We start from the raw sequence: 24333 nt of genomic DNA, 5'->3' as shown, positions 1-24333 counted from the left end.
GCTCTCAATACAATGTGATATGCTTGATATAGGCATATCATATCAAAATTTTGAACCTTCAATAAGCGTTAATCTCTCAGCACCTTGTTCAATGAGGGAAAAAAAGAATCTGAATTGCCTGTGAATATCTTATTTTTTAACTCCTATATTTTCTTTAATTTTTTTTCAATCACATTTTGCTCAAAACTGTAATCCTCTTCTTTGCTCTTTCAAGCTCCTCTATTTGTTTATTTACTGCGTGGATTAAATAGTATTCTCTCTTGCTTTATTATTCATCGAGGTTAGTTCATTAACCTAATACTTCAAACTTGAAACTATTGTGGAACTTGAGTTATTCATTATTCTTTTGCTTTCTTTTTTTTTTCTTTTTTCCTTTTTAAAAATCACTTCAAACCATTAACTCCTTGAAAAAAATACTTCAGCAATGCTGGGATTATTCTGGAAACAACTTACTTCTGTCATAGATCTTCTATCAACTTTTCTTGTTTTGAGGATTTAAATCCTTAACTTTCTATATTTTTGTCCTAAATCCATATTGATCGATGAAGGGAAAAATGCTTTCCAACCGAGAATCCACCTTGTTCAATGTCACATGACTTTAATCTCAATACATAAAATGAAGAAAAAAAAAGAAAAAAAAAGTCTATTGTTAGATTTCCAAGCTTTACTAATAGAAAAAAAGGGGTTTTGGTGGATATTAGAGGCAATGTAAAAGAAAAGAATGGGTAAATTTGGGTTTTTGAAATATTATAACAATTATGTGCTATTACATTCCATGTGCACCAATGGTAGAGGTAGAGTTAGTCAATTTTAAGTCATTTTTAGTAGAGATAAACTAAGGTGGTGTTTGGGACCGATGCTGATTTTTCAGAAATCGGCACCACACTAGTGTCACATTAGCAATTAAAAAATCATTGATTATTTTGGTGTTTGGTTGGCTGATTTTTAAGAAATTGGCAAATTGGTCAAAATAACTATTAAATTTGGGCTGAAAAAAAGAGATAAACAAATTTAATGATTCATCTTTTCAAGGTGATTGTGGTTATTTTGGGATGATGTGGCATTTGACATGGATAAGGGAGATAATTCCCATAAACACAAAAATCATTATGAAGCAAACTTATACAAAATTTATAAGAAATTGACTGACGTGATAGCAATGGTGTCAAACAAACAATTTCTTTGGTTTCTAAGAAATCAAAGATCTCAAAAGATAGAGATTTTTAATAAATCTCATTAGAGGAATCGGTATCACCACAAAGCTCAAACATATCTCCTCCTCCATATCCTCCTCTACTTTCTCAAACATGTGCTTACTTATTTTTAAATAATTAAAAATATAACAACTCAAAGTTCAAATCTCATGAGTCTTCATAGTCTCTCATAAAATCCATTTTACTCTCTAATAAGGCCATTCTTAAATCTCTCCCTTTCTCTAACTATACTAGTCAACTTTTGTAACTTCTCCCCTTCCCCCATTAAATCTATATTCTCCTCTTAAACTTTTCTCAATCCCTTTTGACTCTCTCTCTAATAAAGTAGGGGTATAAATTAGATGGATTGGGTTGGGTTGAAGATCAACCTAAATATGAACCTTGACCGGACACAAATTAATGCCAAAAAACCCAAATTTGCCCACAAGTATATGGGGTGAATCAATCTAAAGAAATAATTGCTCATTTTTATTGGGTTATTAGGTTTTTCCCTACGTTTTTATTAATCTAATTTAATGTAATTCGATAATAGTGTACTAAGAAAAAACTTAATGTGAGTCTTTGGTTATCTTCATCAGTATTTTTTTTTAAATTTTGGGGGAGGGGAGTGTCTCTACTTCAACTAGCTAGATAATGTATCAATTAAGCCACCGTTGGTTGGTTTATGTGCAAGCTGTATACAAAGAAAATTTTAAAGCTAAACAACTAAAAAAGAAAAATATTTTTTACTATTCTATATGTAAACAAGTAGAAATATATAAAAAACTTTGAGAAATCAATATTAATCCAATTTTCTATCTATAAAACTATATTTTTAAACAGCATCCCGTGTATAATACGGATCACCGCTAGTTTAAATAGGTACCAAAAAAACATCTTCTTAGTCCATTTGATAAAATTTAGGGCTAATTTTAAGGGATTTCCCCTTGATAATATTGGTGATGCGAATCGTGTCTCATAAAACGCTTCGCCACGCATTTACCAAAATACCCATAAAATACACGTGTCACCCCGTAAATGGTTGACTTTGTGCTGGGTGGAGCTCCCATCCGTCCCGCAAGCCGCAACCTAAAGAGAGTCGTAACTCGTAACTCGTAATTGCGGTAAGACCAGGAGAAGAATTATTTTTTGCAGGACAGCCTGAGAAGTACTTTACAACTCATCGCAGAGAAGGAGAGAGAGAGAGGGAGAGGGAGAGGGAGAGAAACGAAACCTAGACTTTACTTGCATGTTTCGTATTGTCTCTCTGGCTTGAATCCCATCATGCCAATCGATCCCTCCTATCTATTGCCATAGTTCAATCTGTCGGACGCTGCGGTCTCTTCTTCGAGTTGGGATCTCAGCACAAAGGAGAGGAAGGGAAGAAGAGATGGAGTTCGAGAAATCAGCAACAACAATTCGGTTCCTCTGAGGTCGGGCTCAGGTTATAAACTAGTTTTGTTAGGATTGATATTTGGTGGTGTTTTCAAAGAAGAACATAATCTGGAATCAATTGGAACACATAAGAGAAGTAAAATTTAGGATTGTAAACTTGATCCTTTCTTTGTTTTCTCTGTATTCTATGTGATGATTACATATCTATGGTATTGTCTTCCGGTTTATGTGGATTTAGCTATTTTCCTTTTCAAATGGTGTTTAATGATCCTTGGGTTCTTTCTCTTATTGGAGCTCAGTGAGCTTTCTTCTTCTTCTTCGTCGGGAACTCGGGGGGGGGGGGTTGATCTTTGTTTATTAGAATTCCATTGATGAGTCCAAGCTAAGGACGACTTAAGCCCCACTTACGCGCCCCAGGTTCATTCAGGAGCCTTTGCATCTCATAAGTGTAGCTGCACGGAGATTGTGACCTCGGCGCCTCGCTTAGGCTGGTTTTGATCCTTGTTTTTTATTTTTTATTTGTTTTGTTCTTGCTTCTTTAAGTTTTGCATTCTGGCTTACGCTTTACCCGTTAGTCTACATGCCTATCTGTCAAATTCCTAGGAATTAAAATTGAATGATTATTAGTATCACATGGTTTCCGTATTTTCTATCTTTTTTTTTTTGATTTATAAGCGATTGGATTAGAAGAAAGAGTGCAGCAGTTTTAACTGTATATTTAAAACTTAACCTTTATTTTTCTTCAACTTTGAAGCGATTGGTCTTTCTTCCACATTTTGGTTGCTAATTCCTTTTTTCTGTTTGTTGTTTGCATAATTTATTGAATTTGAATTGTTTTTCTGTAATTCTAATTGGCTTTTTGAGTTACCTTAACTTGAAAGACTTTCTAATTGAGTTGTTTGGAGTTTCCAGTAGAGTAGGGTGGTTGAAGTGGCCAAGCGCATTTAGTGTTCTATGATTGACATATGCCGATGAGACCAAAAGGAGAGCTTTATAGGATAGCTACAAGATCAGCATCACTATTTGGGGTGGAGTGTTGGACAATCAAGAAATAACATTTTCAAAAAATAAGGCGTATGAGGAGGTACAACTTGATGAAACACATCAGATTTGTCATAATGTTTGGATTGGGGCCATTGGGCTCTTGATAGGAAGATTGATATGGCCAAACCTCTTGTGCTATTTTTCTTGGGGAGGTGAAGGTAAATGCTAGGGAGATTTTCAAGTGGTTAGAAGGGGAGGAAAGGAGATTGAAGCAGTTAGTTATTTATGGTGGGGGTGGAAGAATGTAAGCATCCTTTGTTGACATGTTTGTAGCTGAGGAATCTCATCATTAGGACAATGCTATATGTAGTTTTCATTTGAAGGTTCCTGGATAGGGACTTGCAATATTCTGAAAATTGTAATCATAAAGAAAGTTGAATCGAATCGAATCATGAATCGTATCATAAATTGCAAGGCTATTTCTATTTTCTACAAAGTTGTAAAAAAATTAAATATATTGATATACTAAAAGGATAAATATTTATAAGAAAGTGATTTTACCCTATTTTTAATCTATATCTACCATATATGTACATAAAACCATAGAACTTACCACTTCTACAATAGAAACCTAAGGTGATATAATCAAGGTTGAGTTGAGAATCAAATAATCCACATGCAATGCCTCTTTGACCTACATATGATGGAAAATAAACTCAATGTCTAGTCTTAAATAACATAAATAAATCATTTTCTGGTTAGGGTTTTAAAACAAGAATCTTTGACAAAACTAATTATAAACAAAAAAAAAAAGACAAAGTAGAGAACTAATTCTTAGATAAATTTATTTGAGTTGTAGTGAATCATAGGAATCGTATAAATCATAAGATTTATAAATCAAATCATAGCATTCAAACAAAAACCGTAAATTTTTGCATAAAGGATTCAAATCAAGTCTTCTGGGATTTACGATTCAAATCGTAAATCATAAGAAGAAAGAGTGAGCTTTTGAAGAAAATTGCATTTATTTTGTAGGGTAGCTGCTTGTTTATATTAAATAAGCAAGGAGAAAAAGGAAAATGTTACATAGGATTGTTCTTGAAGAATGAATTAAGTGTTGGAATCTAATGTGTGTTTGACATGGATACTTATCCATTTAAAAAAGTCCATGCCACTCTTGTAAGGTGTACAAGCTTCAACAGTACATTAATGAATTGCCTCTAAAATCATGCAAGCGTACTAGACTTTCATGAGTCTTCTCAAGTCTCAAGCAGAAGTATGAAATGTTTAGCTTTAATTGAGAATCCAGGGCTTTCACTAGGAAATTTATCTTGGCAGGTGGGGGATTAAGTTGCATTTGTGGTTACTTAGTGATGCATATATGGAAGCAAGGAAATAATCCATGGAGAAATAAATCAGTTCTTTGATTCCTAAACCAACTTTAGAATTTTTTGTTGATCTGGTATTGTTATTTTTGGAGTTATTTAATTTAGGTTGTGTTTGAATAAGTTTCAGGATTTGTGCTTTTAAAATCCAAAAAGCACAAAGCCCCAATTTTAGGCTTTGCAAAGCTTAAAAGTGTGCCTTTAGATTATAATGTTTTCAAAAGCAACTCTTACCAAACGCTCAAGAGCACTTTTAGGCTCAATTTTGTTTCCACAACCCAAAGCTCAAAAGCAAAGGCTTATCAACGGAGCCTTATTTTCTAGATCTTTGGTGTCTTAGATATGGGGGATGGATGAATGGAACCTGGGTTTCACAATGGTTATTGAGAGGTGACTTACCTGGGATCAAACTCAGTCCTTTAGTTGATGATGAATGATGGCTTCTGATTGTCTTTTCCTAGGTCTGTGACATTCTTTTTAAAGAGAAAAAAGCGAAAGCCCATGTACAAAAGGATTGTGTACAATTGGACATACAGGTATATGAAGATTCTATCTCTGTATATCTTTGTAAATAGGGGTGGCAAGTTCCAACCCAACCCGTTGAACCTGCCCAGCCCACCCATTTATTAATGGATTGGGTTGTGTTTTTTCAATGCCGGGTCAGTAGCGGGTTGGTTAATTAAAGCGACGCTTAAAGGATTGGATGGGTTGGGTGATGGGTACCCAATGGGTATCCATTGATATATTAGGAAATTTTGTATTTTGATTTCTTGCTTTTGAATCTTTTTTTCCCGATTTTCTTTCATTCCTCTCTCTCTGCATTCCAACCCTAATCTGTGGTTGAAGATCACGGCAAACAGTTTCCTAACCCTAGACTACCTCAGTCTCTCTCTCTCTCTCTCTAGTTATCCAAACCCTAACCAACACGAACTCAGTGGCAGCGGTCCTTCCATACACGAACTAAAGCTGCTTCAATGACAACAGAGTTGATTCATTTATCTTCGTTGTGATCCATTCCATATTTCTCAAGGACATGCAGAAGCCGCTACTTTCAACCCACAAATTAATCTTTTTGGATTAATTGTACAAAGTAGGGCAAGAACTTGCAGAACTACTGAGTTATCCCTCCATACACTAGAGTTATTTCTTCAAGTTCACCTGGGTAAAATCAAAGTGATGTCATGGCATTAGTTTGCCCTGCTGGTAAAAGAAGGTGCTACTTTCCTATGATGTTAATAAAATCCAGAACTCAGCATCACTTCTTTACCTCTATTGATGGATTGATAGCTTATCTAATTTATTTTCAAATCCATCGTTTATTTACTCCTGTTTCATTAGTTTTTTCTGATTTATTTTTCAAATCCATTGTTTTTACTCATGTTTCATTTATTCTACTGGATCCAATGGGTATATTCATTCAATCCTCCCTTATTAATCAAATCTTATTTGTAATCTTAAATTAAATGTTTTTTCTTTCACTGTCCCTTTCTGAATGTACCAGAAGTTCTTTCTATAATTTCTGTTATAGTTTTATAATTTTTATGCTTTCCTATAATTTCTGTTATTTTTTGTAATTTTTCCTGAAATTTATATTTTTCTATAATTTTTGTTATCTCTTTTGCAGTTTCTGTTATTTTTTTTTTGTATTTTTATATTTGTAATAATTTCTGTTATTATTTCTATGTTTTTTCTATAATGTTTGTTATTTTTAGTGGTTTTTATATTTTTCTTCATTTTCTATGTTTCTGCAACTTCTGTTTTTCTATGATTTCTGGTTTTTCTTTCTCTTTTGTAATTTCTATTTCTATTTCTATTGATTTTCTTCATTTTTGTGTTTTTATGATACTGGTTATATATATATTTTCAATTTTAATTATTTTTCTTAATTTTTATATTCTTATGTAATTTATGTTACTTTTGTTTCTGCATTTTTTGTTTTTTATAATTTCTGTATTTTCTGCAATTTATATTATATTTTCTGCAGTTTATGCTATATTATTTTCTATATTTTCCTTAATGGGTTGGGGTGTTGGGTGGGTTAGATTGGGTTGAGGCGTGTTTGGGTGCCAACCCAAACCATTTAATTTTATCTAAATGGATTGTTAATGGGTTGATGGGTTAGATGGGTTGGGTTGAAGCTCAACCCAAACCCACCCAATTGCCACCCCTATTTGTACACATATTTTCAAATGCCAAAATAGGGCTGTGTGCCATTCCAAAAAAATTCTTTGCGAATAGAATTCCATGAAGTGCTAGTTATGTTAGCCATAGGTGGAGTTTGGGAGTGCTTATTTGAAAAATAAGTGCTCAAACAGGGGTAGTATAGGTATTTTCAAAATGACATGGTGGCCCAAGACAGGCCAGGCTGGAAAGGAAACAAGCACTTAAAAATAAGCCTGAAATTTGGGCTTCTCAAATAAGCATTTATTCTTGGGAATAAGCACTTATTCGGGCTTATTTCCCTAACACAAATAAGTGCTTATTGGTGTGATCCCATCCCAAAATAAGTGCTTATTCGAATAAGCACTCCCAAACTTAGCCTAAGCTCCTTATTACTACATGCTACATTCCTGAGTACGTGTGAGTTTCTTTCCTTTCAAATGTTCCAAATGACTGCTATTGGGATACTAATCGAAACTACTTTCCCCTTTTAGATAGTTCTCTCATATTCTCAGTAGTTGTTATTTTTCAGAATTGGGGTTTAAGGGGGTAGTCATAATTGTGTTTTTGAGTTTGGAAAGTTTCAAGGGTTGATGTATGGTGTCATGTTTTTGGAGTTCGGATGTATTCAGCTCATTTGGAAAGCATCCCACTATCCTGAAAAGGTTTAGAACCCTTGTCCAGCATGTGCTGGCTGCTTCGCAATGCACAAACAGGTGATCTGTAGTCTCCACTTTCGACCCACACATCACACATATGTTTGAATCAATCTGTAAGCCTCTTCTGATAAGGCTATCCCTAGTAAGACATCCAGGGACTGCAATCCACACTAGGAATGCACAAACAGGTGATCTGTAGTCTTCACTTTCGACCCACACATCACACATACGTTTGAATCAATCTGTAAGCCTCTTCTGATAAGGCTATCCCTAGTAAGACATCCAGGGACTGCAATCCACACTAGGAATGAAGGGAATCCATTAGCCGTGCTATGATTTGCCTCCTAAAAAAGGATCTGATGGAGATTTATCAAAAAAAGAAAAGGATCTGATGGAGAATACCCCTAAACTATCTCATCTCCATACTTTGTAATCAAGGCTGAATAGATTACACTGCACCTTGCTTAAAGAATTCAAAATTCTGTTCAGCTATCAATCTCCCAGTCTTAAGTTCCTTCTCAATCCAGGAACCAAATCACCTAACCATTGAATAACTCTAAGTACTAGCAAATCTATACAAAGCTGGGAATTCCTTCATTAGGGAGTTATCTCCACACTATTTATCTTTCCAAAACCTCACCCAGTGATTTAAAAAGTGCATCTAGGCACATAGGCGAGGCACGTGGTGCAGCCCCCTTGGAAATGCATGCGCTTGGTGTGCCTTGTGCCTCAAGCCAAACCAAGTGTGCTTCTGAGTTCAATTTTGTGCTTTTCTAAGCATAGTGGCTGGGCCTGGGGGTGGACACCCCAATGATTTAAAAAGTGTGCCTCAGGCACATTTTATGTTTTTATTAATATTATGTTTAATAATTTTTTGTTTTTTGTTTTGAATTTTTTGGCATTTTTTTATTTTTAGCATTTTTTTTAATTTTTTGTGCCTTGATCAAAAAGGCGCACGCCTCAGGCGCAGATTGACCCCTGTGCCTTTTTTGTGCCTTGCACTTTTAAAACACTGGGACACCCCCGACCAAGCTCCTTGAGGCAAGCACAAACAAGTCCATGCTAGGGTCTTAAATTCACAACCTGTACATAAAAGATTGATTTTGTAATTTTAATTATAGTTTCTTATCTTTTAAAAGGTGTCTTGCTTTGTATTAAGAAGGATGAATGGGCAACACTAGCAAAAAAGGGGTTCTCAGCAAGGATCAAAATATTGAAACGATATGCCCCACATTGGTGGTCATGGAGACGTATGGATACATCAATACACACAGGGTTCAAGGGTTTTGAAAGTTTGGGATGATAGAGGGTATCCGTCTCATGCTAATAAAATAAAAAAAAGCAAGAGTATTGGTCTTATCAATATGCACTGATACCCAATTGTTGGTATTGGGCGTATTGATATTTTGGTCCTTGGTTTTCTAAAGTAATGTGATCAGGAAAGAGATAATGAGATTGGAAGTTTCACATGCTTGAATTGTTGAGTGTTTGACTATGTTTTATATGTTATGTCTATGTAATTTAATTTGAGATTGTTTTTAAAACATTAGCTTAAAATTTAAGTTTGCATTTTTTAATTAATACTAGTTTTTCTCTTTTTTGATTAATTTTGAACTTTTGCTCTTTCTTTTTAAATTTTAAAAATTTTGTGCCTTTTTTTTATCAACAAAGAGATTTTATATTAGAGATAGGGGAAAAGGAGGAAAGACTAAATTTGAAAGGAGAATTAGGAACTACGCTTTTGAGAGAGAATGGGAACACTAAATTCTTCCACATGATAGCAAATGGGAGAAAAAGAAAGAATCAGATCTCTATGCTAGAAATGGAAAATGGAACTTTAACAAATCAGAACGAGATTGCTAAGGCTTTGGTGGATCACTTTCAATCAATTTTCAGAAAGCCTACATCAGGAAGATGGGAGATGGAAGGATTGGAATGGCCAGTTCTAGAAGAGGTTATGACTAGAAATCTAGAGAAAGACTTTGAGGAGAGTGAAGTGAAAGAAGCATTTTTCTCAATGGATCAATCTAAGGCGCCTGGGCTTGATGGATTCACGATGGCTTTCTATCAAGATTGTTGGGAGTGGCTGAAAGAGGATGCGATGAAAGTCTTTAAGGAATTTTATCATAGAGGGGTTGTAAGCCGGGGTGTTAATGCTACCTTCATAGCATTGATCCCAAAGAAATATGGAGCTTGCCATCCCAAGGATTTTAGGCCAATCAGTTTGATAACAAGCCAATATAAGATCCTTGCCAAGGTCATCTCCTTGAGGCTAAAAAGGATCCTCCCAGCAATTATCTCTCTGTCTCAAGGGGCTTTCATCCAAGAAAGGCAAATCTCTGATCAAATCCTAATAGCTAATGAATGTGTGGAGGATTTCAGGAAGTCTGGAAAGAAAGGCATTGTCTGCAAATTAGATTTAGAGAAAGCCTATGACTTTGTGGATTGGGAGTTCTTATTGGAGGCTCTTAGGAATTGTGGATTTGGAGCAAGATGGTGTAGGTGGAAGAAAGGCTGTCTACAGTCTTGCCATTTCTCAGTACTAGTCAATGGAGTAGTAAAGGACTTCTTTAGTGCTAAGAGAGGAGTTAGACAAGGAGATCCCCTTGCCCCCTTCCTCTTCACGATCCTAGCAGAAGTGCTTAGCAGACTGATTTCGAAGGCCGATGCAACAAGTATTTTAAATGGTTGGAGAGTTGGCAGCAAGGAACCTTAGGTTGGTGGTTAACCTTTTTGAAAAAGTGACAAATCTGAAAGTGAACCTCAACAAGAGTGTTATAGCCGGGATTAACCTAAACCAAGAAGAGATCAATATTTGGGCAGAGGAATTAGGTTGTCTGCGGAGTGAGTGGCCTTTGAAATATCTAGGACTCTCTCTAGGTGCAAACCCAAAAAACTTAGGTTTTTGGGTTTGAAAAGAAGTTGGCAGCATGGAAGAGAAATTATGTCTCACTGGGGAGAAGGATTACTCTTATTAGAGCCACCTTAGCAAGTTTCCCAGTTTACTATCTCTTGGTGTTTAGTATGCCTCAAGCTATTGGGAAGAAATTAGAGAAGATAATGAGGGATTTTCTGTGGGAACATGATGAGAAGAAGAGAGATCATCTAGTTAGATGGGAAATAGTGACTAGAAGGAAGGATTTGGGAGGGTAGGGCATTGGAAGACTTAAGGAGAGGAATGAAGCTCTCTTGGGCAAGTGGTTATGGTCCTTATAGAGATTCCCAGGTGATACAGATAGGCTTTGGCACAAAGTGGTAACCAGTATACATGGGCTCTTAGAGAATGGATGGGATGCTAGAGTTTCCAGCAGGGCATTGAGTTATTCACCATGGAAGGCAATTCACAAACTTCTCCCTTCGTTTTTTAGTCATATCAGATTTGATCTTAATTCAGGTAACAAAATCCAATTCTGGGAAGATATTTGGGTGGGGGAGTCTTCTTTAAAAATCCTCTTTCTCTCAATTTTTGCTCTTTCATCCCTTAAAGGTAGACCGATTGCTGATTTTCTTGCCCCCTCCCCACCCTCATCTGGTCTGACTTGGAACCTGGGACTTCGCAGAAATGTTAGGGACTCAGAACTGGATTCTTTGTCTTCTCTACTTTAGGTGCTTGATGGGGTGTGGCTTGACACTTCCAAACAAGACACTAGACTTTGGTCTCCCCACCCTTCAGGTGTTTTCAGTTGTGTGCCTCTTTTTTCAAGTCTTTGTCTTCTCCTACCCAACTTGGGGAACCCTTTCCTTTACAGGAAGTTTGGTGTCAACCTGTCCCTCACAAAGTGGGTGCTTTTTGTTGGGAAGTATATCATAGTGCAATTAATACTAGTGATCGGTTGTAGAGGAAAAGACCTGGTTGGTGCCTTTCACCAAATTGGTGCTATTTATGTAAGTCAAATGGTGAGAATGCTTTTCATATTCTTGTTTCCTGTCCTCTTGCTAGTAGCATTTGGGATTGGTTCTTCTACCCATTTGGATGCAGGTGGGACACCCCAATGAACTTGGGAAGATTGTTTGTGCCATCTACTTTTAGATGGCCAAAGTGAAGAGGGAGAATGACGTGGAGAGGCACAAGGGCAGCAGTACTATGGGTACTATGGGAGGAAAGAAATCAGAGATTGTTTGAAGATAAGGAAAGATGCAAGGCAAAAATTATTGAAAGTATTATGAGGAAGGTGATCTCATGGGTGAAAACACTGAACTTATTTTCAAATTTTGCAGTGGATGATATGATTAAGAATTGGAGGCTAGTTGCTTGCTCTTCCTAAGCAAAAAAGAAGATCCTGAAGGAGTGAGTGCCCCCTGAACCAGGCTTTGTCAAATTGAATTTTGATGGCAGCAGTTTCGGAAACCCAGGAGGATTTGGAATTGGAGGGGTTATAAGAAATGAAAGAGGAAATGTGCTGGGGCTGTTTTCGGGTCCCATTGGAATTGGAAATTCCATTACAATTGAACTGAAGGCAATGGTATATGGGATACAAAAAGCTAAGGAGATGGAGGTGGAAAGGTTGGTTGTGGAAGGGGATTCAAAAGTTATCATCAGTTGGCTAAAACAACATGACAATACACCTTGGATATTCAGAAATGACATCAAGAAGATTAAAAGTCTATCCAAGGACATATAGCTTTCAATTCAGTGGACCCATAGAGTAGCAAATGGGCTTGCAGACCAGCTAGCAAAACAAGGGGTGAGCAGGGATCAATGTTTTTGTGCTCAACTGTAAAAGTGAAAAGGAAATTTACTAGTGGATGCACTATAATGGGGTAGCCGGGGCTACTCATTAGCTATAACCCCTGTAATTTCTTTACATTAATGAAACTTCTTTTTATTGATAAAAAAAATAAAAATTTTGTGCCTTGCTTCAATAACGTATGTTCCTTGCCTTGTGCCTCAGGAGCAAAAAACCCCTTGCACTTTTAAAATATTGACCTCACACTATCCACATCACCCACTTTATATTTTATGCCTTTTATGAAACCATAACATCTCTTCTCAATTCCCCTCCATATAGAGCACCTGAGGGATCTTGTAGCTTCTCTTGAATCCCAATCAAAGTTTCTCAGCCCATATTTTGCTACTATGATGGTATGACCTGCCTCTACATGCTTTCTGTTTATATGTTGAATCTTCACTACCACTTGCCTAGGAGGAGGGTCACATTTACTGTTTCGAGTCATCTAATTCCCTATCCACTCCCTTTCTTTGATGGCTATGGGTGGCTGATCTTAAACCCTTGAGAGAAGGCACGAGAAGAATAAGAAGAAAAGCCTAGGAATTGCTCCTAGGGTTTCTAGAGTCACTCTAGGGTTAGTCACCATAAGTCGCACAGAAAACTAAGCTCCAAAGTTCATTTTGTGGAGACTCTGTAACTTGATGTATCTTATTAGTATAGTCCCTGTTGTATATTACTTATACATCTTGTTATGATTCGGCTTGCCTTGGAGTTCTATTTGTCTGAGATCAGTCACGTAGAGATGTAGAAAGGTGGAAGAAAGAGAGAGAGAAAAGGAGAAAGTCTGGTTCGAACTGGAAGTCAAAAAACCTAACTCCCATTCGGCTAGATATGTGCTTTTATTATTAAAATAAATGGAAAAGATATGTGCCCTTATTTAAGTAAGGAGCACTGGTTTTAACATAATATTACAGATCAACAACCTTAATATAAGTATAAAGACAGAAATACCCCTTACGCTAACACTCCCCTCCAAGCTGGTGAGTATATATCATATAATCCTAGCTTGTTACATATGTAGTACACTCTTCCCCAACTCAACCCTTTTGTAAATAAGTCTGCCCACTGGTTTCTTGTATTAATGTATGTAGTGTCTAACTCTCCATTTAGCACCTTCTCCCTCACAAAGTGACAGTCAATCTCAATGTGCTTGGTTCTTTCATGAAACATCAGATTAGAAGAAATATGAACTGCAGCCTGGTTGTCATAATAGAGTTTCATTGGAGTATTGGTGTTGTACCCTACTTCCTGTAGAAGGTTCCTTAGCCACACTAATTCACAAGTAGTATGCGCCATAGCCCTATATTCTGCTTCTGCACTACTTCTTGCCACGACTGTCTGCTTCTTACTTTTCCATGTCACCAGGTTACCCCCCAGGAAAGTGCAATAGCCTGTGGTAGACCGCCTATCAAACATAGAACCGGCCCAGTCAACATCAGAATACCCTTCTATTTCAAGTTTTTCGCCACTTTTGTATATCAAACCGTGAACCGAAGCCCCTTTTAAATACCTCACAATTCTCAGAACTGCATTCCAATGAGGAATCAGAGGTTTCTGCATGAACTAACTTACCACACTAACCGCAAATGAGATGTCTGGCCTAGTAATGGTTAGGTAGTTCAGTTTACCTACAAGTCGTCGGTATCTGCCAGGGTCTTCAAACACTTCACCCATATCACTACTTAGCCTAGTATTCGTGTCCATAGGTGTTTCAGTTGGTTTAGCACCCAACAAGCCTGTTTCTTTCAGCAAATCAAGCACATATTTCCTCTGGCACAGATTAATACCATACTTAGATCTCGCTACCTGTATCCCCAAGAAATATTTCAGTTTACCAAGATCCTTTGTCTGAAAATGATCCTGTAGATAAGTCTTCAGCCTATCAATACCCATGTTATCATTCCTGGTAATAACAATATCATCTACATACACCACCAACAGTATTTTTTCTCTCGGAGAGTCATGACTGAATACAAAATGATCAACTTGGCACTGTTTCATACCAAACTTCTTTACCACCTCACTGAACCTACCAAACCATGCTCGAGGAGACTGTTTAAGCCCATATATAGCCTTCCTTAGTCTGCACACCTTACCATCCTCCCCTTGAGCAACAAACCCTGGAGGTTGCTCCATGTAGACCTCCTCGAGTAAGTCACCATGCAAAAAGACATTCTCTATATCAAGTTGATATAGCGGCCAATCATACATAGCTGCAAGAGAGATCACAACACGAACTGACCCTATCTTAGCAACTGGTGAGAAGGTCTCTATGTAGTCAATACCATAGGTTTGGGAGTACCCTTTTGCAACCAATCGTGCTTTCAGGCGTTCAACACTACCATCAGGCAGATACTTAACTGTATAAACCCATTTACAACCAACAGCTTGCTTCCCAGGAAGAAGAACACTGAGGTCCCAAGTATGATTGTGATGAAGGGCTGAAAGTTCTGCCATCGCACGACACCACCCTGGAGAGGCAAGGGCTTCCTGGACATCCTTAGGGACAACAACTGATGATAACAAGGTGACAAACTGGCGATGGGAGGCGGAAAGATGAGTAAGTGAAACATAATTAGAAATAGGATGAAGGGTGCAAGTGTGTTTACCTTTCTGCAAGGCAATGGGAAGATCAAGATCAGATGCTGGGTTCGGGTCTGGAGCCGGATCTGTCGACGGTGATGTAGCCGGAGGAGTAGTAGCTAGTGCGCGTGGGCGATGTGTGTACACTTGATGGATAGGTGGGCGTTCAACAGGTGGTGGCACTGGAGGCAAGGATTTGGTCACGGCTGGAACAAGGGGAAGAGGGTCGGCAACGGGAAGTGGAAGAGGAGGAGGTGACGAGGAGGAAGAAGTATCACCAGACCCCAAAAAGAACAGAGTAGACTCAAAGAAGGTGACATCAGCACACACAAAGGACCGTCGAGAACTAGGATGGTAGCAGTTATACCCTTTCTGGGTCCGAGAATAGCCAAGGAAGATGCACTTGAGAGAACGGGCATCGAACTTGTCGTTCCCGGGACCCAGATTATGGACGAAGCAGACACACCCAAATACCCTAGGAGTAAGGGAAAACGAAGACAAGGCGGGAAACAGGATCGTAAACGGAGAATGACCATCAAGGATGGACGTGGGCATCCGATTAATTAGAAAGCAAGAGGTAAGCACCGCATCACTCCAAAAAGGGTTTGGGAACATTCATGTGATGCATGAGGGATCGTGCTGTTTCCAAGAGATGGCGATTCTTTCTCTCAGCCACCCCATTTTGTTGTGGGGTGTAGGTACATGAGGTCTGATGTATAATGCCTTGTTGGTCCAGGTATTCTTGAGATGATGAGGATAAATATTCACGGCCATTATCAGAACGAAAAACTTTAATGTGAATACCAAATTGATTACGAATCTCAGCATAAAATTTCTGAAAAATGGTAAACAATTCACTTCTTTCTTTCATTAGATAGAGCCACGTCATCATTGAAAAATCATCTATAAAAATGACAAAATATCTATACCCATTATATGACATCACTTTATAAGGACCCCAAACATCGGAGTGAATCAAAGAAAAAGGACTTGACACACGGTTATCAACCCTAGAACCAAAGGGAACACGATGGTGTTTCCCAAACTGACATGACTCACAATCCAAAACAGAAAGTTGACTCAAAGACGGAACCAAAGACTTCAAAACTTTCAACGACGGATGACCAAATCGACAATGCCACTGGAGAGGAGAAAGAGATGACTAGAGAGCTGTTGAAGTTTTTCCACCACCGTCAAGGTAATACAGTCCACCAGCTTCATGCCCTCCACCAATCTTCATCCCCGTCTTGAGATCCTGAAAAGCACACATAGAAGGATAAAAAGTAATGGACCAATTAAGTGATTTGGTCAGCTTACTAACAGACATAAGATTAAAAGGCAATTTAGGAACATACAAAACCGAGGATAGGGATACAGGGTCTAGGTCAACATTACCAACACCACAAATTGAGGATGTGGAACCATTAGCAAGGGTGACAGATTGTGATGTTGAGCAATGAGATAGGGAAGAAAACACACCTGGAGTTCCAATCATGTGATTGGAGGCTCCAGAGTCAATGATCTAGGGATTGGGTGTGGATGCCAAACAAGCCATACCTGAGTGAGTGAAAGTAGCCGTGTTCTGCAGTGATGTGGATTGGATAAACCTCTCATATTCATCACGGGGAACACTCACTATCTCCTTCACGGGACCATCTGTGGATGTAGGAGGTATCTGATCAGATGAACAATTCTCCTGTCTAAAGATGGAATTGGTGTCACTAGTCACAGCATGATTGGCCCAGGTTGAGGGTGGACCATGTAGATCATAACAATAGTTAATGGTATGTCCATCCATACCACAATGAGTGCACCTCCTCGGGCCTGAGCCACGTCCTCTACTATGGGCTTTCCCTGAATCTCTGCCCCCAGTACGACCACCACCACGATTATAAGTAGGCCTACCATTGCCACTTCGGCCATACACCGGACCACTACTACCACCACAGTCAGACTAAGCTCCCCGAGCTCCACCTCTAGCACCACGACCTCTCGACACAACAAAGGTAGATCTATCTGAGATATTAGAGTTCTCAGTAGATCCGATAGAAGTCCTCCGGAGTTGAGCAAATACCTCTTCTAAAGAAGGGAGAGTTGATCCTCCTAGTATCTGAGCCCGTACTGGTTCATATTCAGATTTCAGTCCCACAAAAAATCGAGTCACATCAAGCTGTTCTCTCTGTTGTTGCTGAATTTTGACATCAGAAGTGAGAGGGTGGTAGACATTCAGCTCATTACGTATGTTTCTCATACTGACATAGTACTCCTCAAGACTCTGATTACCCTGTTGCAGATTAAAGTACTCCTGATACAGCTGATACACTCTGGTTGTATTGTCCTGACCTGAATACAATTTCTTCGCATGGTCCCACACATCTTTGGCAGTGTCAAGAAACATGAAATTTAAACTAATCCTGGGTTCCATACTATTCCATAACCATGTGATGATCTGAGCATCCTCTTGCTCTCAGTCTTCATACTCGTGAGAGTCAGTGGAGGGTTTCTCCTCTCTTATGTGTTTTACTTTCTTCTTTGCCTTCAGAAAGACATCGACGGATTTAGCCCAAGGCACATAATTCTCTCCTTTAGTTTAATGGAGATCATCTGAACATTTAGGTAGTCTGTAGGCACCATCACATTAGATTTACAATCACTGTTATCTCCCATTATGTTATCACCGATTCTGCACACTTGCTGAATTCTATTATCACTGAATTCTGCACACTGCACACGACTAGATCACACTCGTCACACTGATTTCAGCACTTGTTGTTGCTGAAAATTGTACTCTTTACACCACAAACCCTACTCCTACGGCTACCTGAAATCTCACCACTATATGATCACAACTCTTCCTTCGAAATACACAAAAACAGCATAAACCCTAGCACGCTACTGTCTGAAACCCCAACATATTTGATCCATAACAGAAATCATGCATAGAAATCTCTTACCTTATCACTGAAGGAACAACCACACGAGCAGAAAATCAATCCACACAAGACAGCCACTGCACCACACAGATCGGCCCTCTTCTCTTCATCGATTAGGGGAGGGCTTCTTAGAAACCACACCAATCGATCACACAAGACACGACTGGAGGCATAGAAACCTCCAAGGGGAGAGGGTGATCACTCCTTTTCAGCCCTTTCCCTTATCTCCAGTTGAATGCAGGAAAATCAAGAGAAACCCTAGATTGGGTGCGCAGAGAATAGAAATCTAGGCAGACAGAAATCTAGGTAGATTCGAATGGCTCTAATACCATCTTATGATTTGGCCTGCCTTGGAGTTCTATTTGTCTGAGATCAGTCACGTAGAGAGATGTAGAAAGGTGGAAGAAAAAGAGAGAGAGAAAAGGAGAAAGTCTGGTTCGAACTGGAAGTCAATAAACCTAACTCCCATTCGGCCAGATATGTGCTTTTATTATTAAAATAAATGGAAAAGACATATGTGTCCTTATTTAAGTAAGGAGCACTGGTTCTAACATAATATTACAGATCAACAACCTTAATATAAGTATAAAGATAGAAATACCCCTTACGCTAACACATCTTATTCTTCTTTTCTCTTTCATCCCTATATGGGCATTCTTGTAATTGTACATATTTTTTAATATATAAGAGACTCTTTGAGGTGGGGGTTATTCATTCTTGACACCTCTAAGATTATTCTTGTTCTTTTCTCTATTCAGCCAAGAGTGTTGAGATGGTATCAGAGTAGGTTGCTCTCTGATCTATTTTCTCTCTTTCTTGAACCTCACTATAAGCAGTAATCCTGTCGTATTAGGGCTGTTTTGATCAACCCTTTTCTGTTCAATCTTCTTTGTGCAACCAGCAGGAGAGATTTCATTAGATCTCTCTTGGGAGACATTGGTTTGAGGCCAAACTTCAGATCTGGTGTTGCCTAGACCTGATCTATTCTCCATACAAACACCATCTGATTTGGTGAAGTTTTTGAAGGAGTTTTGGTCTTCTTCTTGGGGCAGCAACACTGTACAGTTTCCATTTTTGGACGGCAACAGCTTTGGACTTTAGATCCGGTGTCGCCTAGACCTCCTCTATTCTACCTTCAAACAACATTTGATTTGGTGAAGTTTTCGAAGGAGTTCTGATCTTTTTCTTGGGGCGGCAACACCGTTTAGTTTCCTTTTTTAGACTGCAACTTTTTTTGGACTTCGGGCCTTCTACATGAGCCTGTGATTTTAGTTTTTCTCTCTAGATTAAAGGGTTCTCTCAAGCTCTTCTTAACCCTACACTTAGTTTCTGGTTTGGAGATTTCTAAGGATTGTTTCGATCAACACAAGATACCTCATTGTTCTTGAAAAAGATGCCTGATGTGTTGGTAAATCACAGTTTTCTTTCAATCAGTTGACTCGATCAACCTAAAACCCTAGATATGGTATCGTCCTACGGTTTTCTTGCTTCCCATTTATTTGATTCCGACTTCAAATTCATATTTGAAAGGTTAGACTCGACAGTCTTAAATCTTGCCTTTTTTTTGGACTGTCATCTCGAGTTCTTGATTGCTGAATTTGGTTGTCTCTGATATCTTTGTGCCTAGACTGCTATTTTCTTGCTGAAGTGGAGCCTGATAGAGACGATATTATTCCTATAAAACTGGAAGGACCAACCTATGGAATTGACACTTTTTCTGTAGCATATGGGAGTAAGAAATCTACTACTAGTGGTGATTCTTTTGTTAAAGGTGATTCTTTGGCATCTATGGTTGAGGAAAACATTCAACAATTGGTAACATCTGCTATTTTTTTTTGCTCTTTCTGCTATTGTCTTACCTGGTGAGTTTTCTGGTTATTGTGCTTCTCCTTCTCATATTTGGATCATCGACTCTGGAGCTACCAACCATGTGACAGGAGCCTACCCTAACCAACCAAGTAACCTTATTGAAACCCATCACAAACATATTGTTATTGCCAATGGTGAAAAGTTAAACATCATTGGTAGTAGTGATCTGTCTCTTAAGCTTTCACCCACTGCATCTTTCCCTCTTACCAAGACCCTTCTTGTTCCTAATCTCACTACAAATTTGATTTTTATTGGCCATTTAGTTGATGAAGGTATCATTCTCATATTCTCTCAGGATGGATGTTTGATTTAGGACCGGAACACTAGGAAGGTGAAAGGGAAGGGGAAGGGGCGCATGTTGGGCCGTTTGTTTGCATTGGAGTTTGAGAAGTCTCAAACAACAACACCATCAGTTTATTTTAATTCCTCCATTTCTAGTTCCTTTCTAAGTCATAAATATAATGTTTGGGACTTATGGCATAAACATTTGGGTCATTTACATGCTGAAAAATTAAAATTTTTGTTTGATTCAGGCCTTATTAAGAATAGAGTTCCTTCCTTGCACACCTTTGATACATCTTATGTTTCTTGTTGCTTAAAGTAAGAGTCGTACCTTACCATTTCCTCACATATCTGAGCATGCAACCTCTCCGTTCGAGCTTTATACATAGTAATGTCTGGACTGCATTTGTCACTTTTCGGCTTGGATACAAATATTTTGTGTCGTTCATTGATTATTGTACCAGGTACACATGGATATACTTTCTTCGCCACAAGTTTGAGGTGTTCCCAACATTTAAGCTGCTTCATGCTATGGTACGGGTTTGGTTTCAATTACAAGTGCATATTCTCTGTTTGGATTCAGGGGGAGAATACACTGATGGGGATTTTTTATTCTATTTGAAGAATCATGGAATACAAGTGCAACAAAGTTGTCTAGATACTCCTCAGCAGAATGGTGTGGTCGAGTGCAAGAATGGACATATCCTTAGTGTTGTGAGGACATTATTGCAGGAGTTTTCATACTCCACCTTCTTTTTGGGTAGAGGCAGCTAGTACAACTATGTTTTTGATCAACTATATTCCTTCCTCTATCTTGGTAATATGTCTCCCTTTCAGAAGTTGTTGGGTCATTCTCCAGATTTATCTATGCTTCATGTTTTTGGATGTGTGCTTTGTTCATCTTCCCTCTCGTGAACGCTCTAAATTGTTTGCACAGTCTGTCATGTGTGCCTTTGTGGGTTACAGTCCTAACCACAAAGGATTTCTTTGTTATGATCCCTCTATTCGTTGCATTCGTATATCACGTAGTGTTGTTTTCCTTGAGCACATTTCCTTTTTTGTTGGAATTGCTAGACTGTCTGCACCGTCTATTTCTATTTTGCCAAACTTTGATTCACAGGAAACTCCACCTCCTTTTGCTGAGAAGGACCTTCTCGTCTTCTCTCGCAAGTGGTTACGTGCTCCAGCCCCTGCACTTGCGACTCTCCTTCCTCCCGGTTCAGATCATCATCTTACCACTGCTCCTGTTAGTGATACCTCTACTTCAGACACTCTTCATACTTCTGTTCCTCTTCATCGTTCTACTCGTATACCTCTACTTCAGCCAAGTGTGTTGACACATTTATTTGAACCAACCAAACCAATTATGTTGGTTTTGGTTCTGTGGTTTGTGTCCCAATTAATAATTGGGTTGGGACTGGTTCTTGCTATTCTAAATCAATTAAGACCTGGGTCGATATATCATTAATAATCATAGTTTTCAAGGCACCAAGGTGAGGCTAGGCGATAGGGGGGCGCCTTGTTGCCTAGTTGTGGCGCCTAGGCGATGGATTTTATTTTATTTTTATGTAAAACCATATATCCTAGGGTAGTTCCCTAGGTTCCATAACCATCTTTCCTTAATAATTATCCATAATTTTCATAAGAGAACTATAAATTTCATGTTTAAGTCTAGAAAATCAACATTTTATGAGAAGAAAAAGAACAAAGGAAAGAAAATTAAAAAAATATAGGGGCTGAACCCCTACTTTTGTTATAGGAAAAGAAGAAAAGAAAAGGTGGAAGAAGAAAATGTATTGATTAGACAAAATTTTAAGTTCTTCTCTTGCTTATTGGTTCAGGTTTTGAAATCTTTGAGGGTTCAATCAAGGATCAAAATTTCAATACGATATGTCCTGTATCAGGTGTATTGTATTGTATCTTTGGGGTCCTGATACACCTGTTTACAGGGACCTGTTTTTTTAAATAATATATTTATATATTATTTAAAAATGAAATTGAAAACCAAAGAATAAAAAAAATAGGGGGAGTCCTTGGAGGCTCTTCTGTGGTTTGTGCCCCAATTAATAATTGGGTCGGGACTGGTTCTTGCTGTTCTAAACCAATTAAGACCTGAGCTGATATATCATTAATAATATATAAAAAGTCTCCTAGTTTTCTTGTAATATTTGTTATATTGTGTCTAAAGGGTAAATGTCATAAACAGTATATACAATCATTTTGGTTAAAAACACTTCTTTTATCAACATATTATCAAAAATGAAGTTCTAAGTTGTTATTACCATGGGTAATTATAGATGTCAAGTATAATTGGGTCAGATCCAATTATTCCAATTTTTTTTTTTAATCAGAAACGATAACTTTCATTAGAGATAAATTAACCTGAAATACAGAATTCAACCCTTATTAGAAAAGATTGATCCAATTATTCCAATTAGCAATTGGTTTGGTTCTGGGTCTATATTATAGAACCGATTAATAATCGGTTCAGAACTGGTCCAATTGACTACGAGGGAGCTTCTTAATGGCAAGCTGGGTGAAGTTACGTCAGATGCTCTGCAACCAGATCCAGTTGAAGGTATGCACTGTCAGAGGCCTGCTTCTTTTTCCTTGGTAAATCTGATAACATTGAAATCCCCTCCTAGGCACCACAGACCCCCCCTCTCTAATCCTCTTATATCACTCAATTCTTCCCAAAACTCGTTTCTTAACCTATACCCATTTGGTCTACAAGTATTTGTTAGAACCCACTCAAATCCATCTTCAAGAGACCTAAACTTGACAGATAATGTAAATTTACCCGTTAACTCCTCAATTCCTTCCACTCTATGATTTCTCCACATCATTACCAAACCCCTTGAGGCACCCCAAGAAGGGCACCAAGCCCAACTGACATTTCTGGTCCCCCCCAAAATAGGGTTAGTCATTTTAAAGGGTCAGTTTAGTTTATAGATTCTAGTTATAGAGTTTTTGAAAATTTGAGAAGTTGAAACTGCAGTTACACCATTTTTTTTCTTTCATCATATTTTTGGGGGTCAAAACTTGTCCTTTTTGCATTGTTTTGGTGCCATTATATAGGTAATTGAGTTATGCATGCAACAAGACTAAGTTTTTGTAAATTTAACATATTTTGTGGGAATTATGGTCATTTACTGATTAGGTGTTGGTTGGTAATGGAATTTAGGTCTTTCTATTTTATTTTATTTTATTTTTTGATAGGAAATGGTAACTTTCATCGATGAAATTAAATAAAGAGTACAATTGTCACCACCCAAATGATGGCTGGAGAATCCATAGACATTATCAGTCTTAAAAACAAGCCCAAAACAAAGCTTCCCTATTGACTCCTTGCTTAGCTAAAGTGTCAACCATTCCATTTGCTGACCTTCTTGCCCATCTAAACTGCACCCCATCTCTTTTGCTAAGCTCATAATTTCTCTTAGCGGTTGTCTGAAGGACCATGTTCCTGAACTTCTTGTTTGCATCCAACTTATTACCAGCTTGGAATCTCCTTTCACTTCTCTGTTGCATCCCCCATTTTTTGCCAGTCTTACAAACAAGCCCAAAACAAAGCTTCCCTATTGACTCCTTGCTTAGCTAAAGTGTCAGCCATTCCATTTGCTGACCTTCTTGCCCATCTAAACTGCACCCCATCTCTCTTGCTAAGCTCATAATTTCTCTTAGCGGTTGTCTGAAGGACCATGTTCCCGAACTTCTTGTTTGCATCCAACCTATTACCAGCATGGAATCTCCTTTCACTTCTCTGTTGCATTCCCCATTGTTTTGCCAGTCTTACAAACAAGCCCAAAACAAAGCTTCCCTATTAACTCCTTGCTTAGCTAAAGTGTCAGCCATTCCATTTGCTTACCTTCTTGCCCATCTAAACTGCACCCCATCTCTTTTGCTAAGCTCATAATTTTTCTTAGTGGTTGTCTGAAGGACCATGTTCCCAAACTTCTTGTTTGCATCCAACCTATTACCAGCTTGGAATCTCCTTTTACTTCTCTGTTGCATTCCCCATTGTTTTGCCAGTCTTGGGCCTTGGAGTAAGGCCTTTATTTCTGCCCTCAAAGAAGTTACTAGTAAGATTAGTAATGAATTATTGAAGTTATTTTAAGGGTTGGAGTCCTTACTTGAGTGTCCCTATGGGTTTCCCATTG

The 24333-nt window shown here is 38.2% G+C and overlaps 1 protein-coding gene across 5 annotated transcripts in view; it reads left to right on the top strand.

Moving 5' to 3' along the window:
* The first annotated feature begins 2312 nt into the window (after window positions 1-2312).
* LOC104612214 (Peptidase family C54 protein) overlaps window positions 2313-24333 on the top strand; it is a 41693-nt gene continuing 19672 nt past the window's right edge. The window contains exons 1-2 of one of the 5 annotated variants that reach the window (XM_010279562.3): window positions 2313-2626; window positions 20638-20707. The gene's annotated coding sequence lies outside the window, so the exon portion shown is untranslated. Of the gene's footprint in view, window positions 2638-20637; window positions 20708-24333 lie in introns of all 5 variants that reach the window. The other 4 variants (XM_010279559.3, XM_010279563.3, XM_019200232.2 and 1 more) reach the window with 4 other exon arrangements.

This window comes from Nelumbo nucifera, chromosome 1, assembly GCF_055504915.1.
Source record: "Nelumbo nucifera cultivar China Antique chromosome 1, China Antique-T2T, whole genome shotgun sequence".
In the NCBI taxonomy this organism is placed as follows: Eukaryota; Viridiplantae; Streptophyta; class Magnoliopsida; order Proteales; family Nelumbonaceae; genus Nelumbo; species Nelumbo nucifera.
The sequence above is the reverse complement of the archived record's forward strand: the minus strand, read 5'-3'. Positions and strand labels throughout refer to the sequence as shown.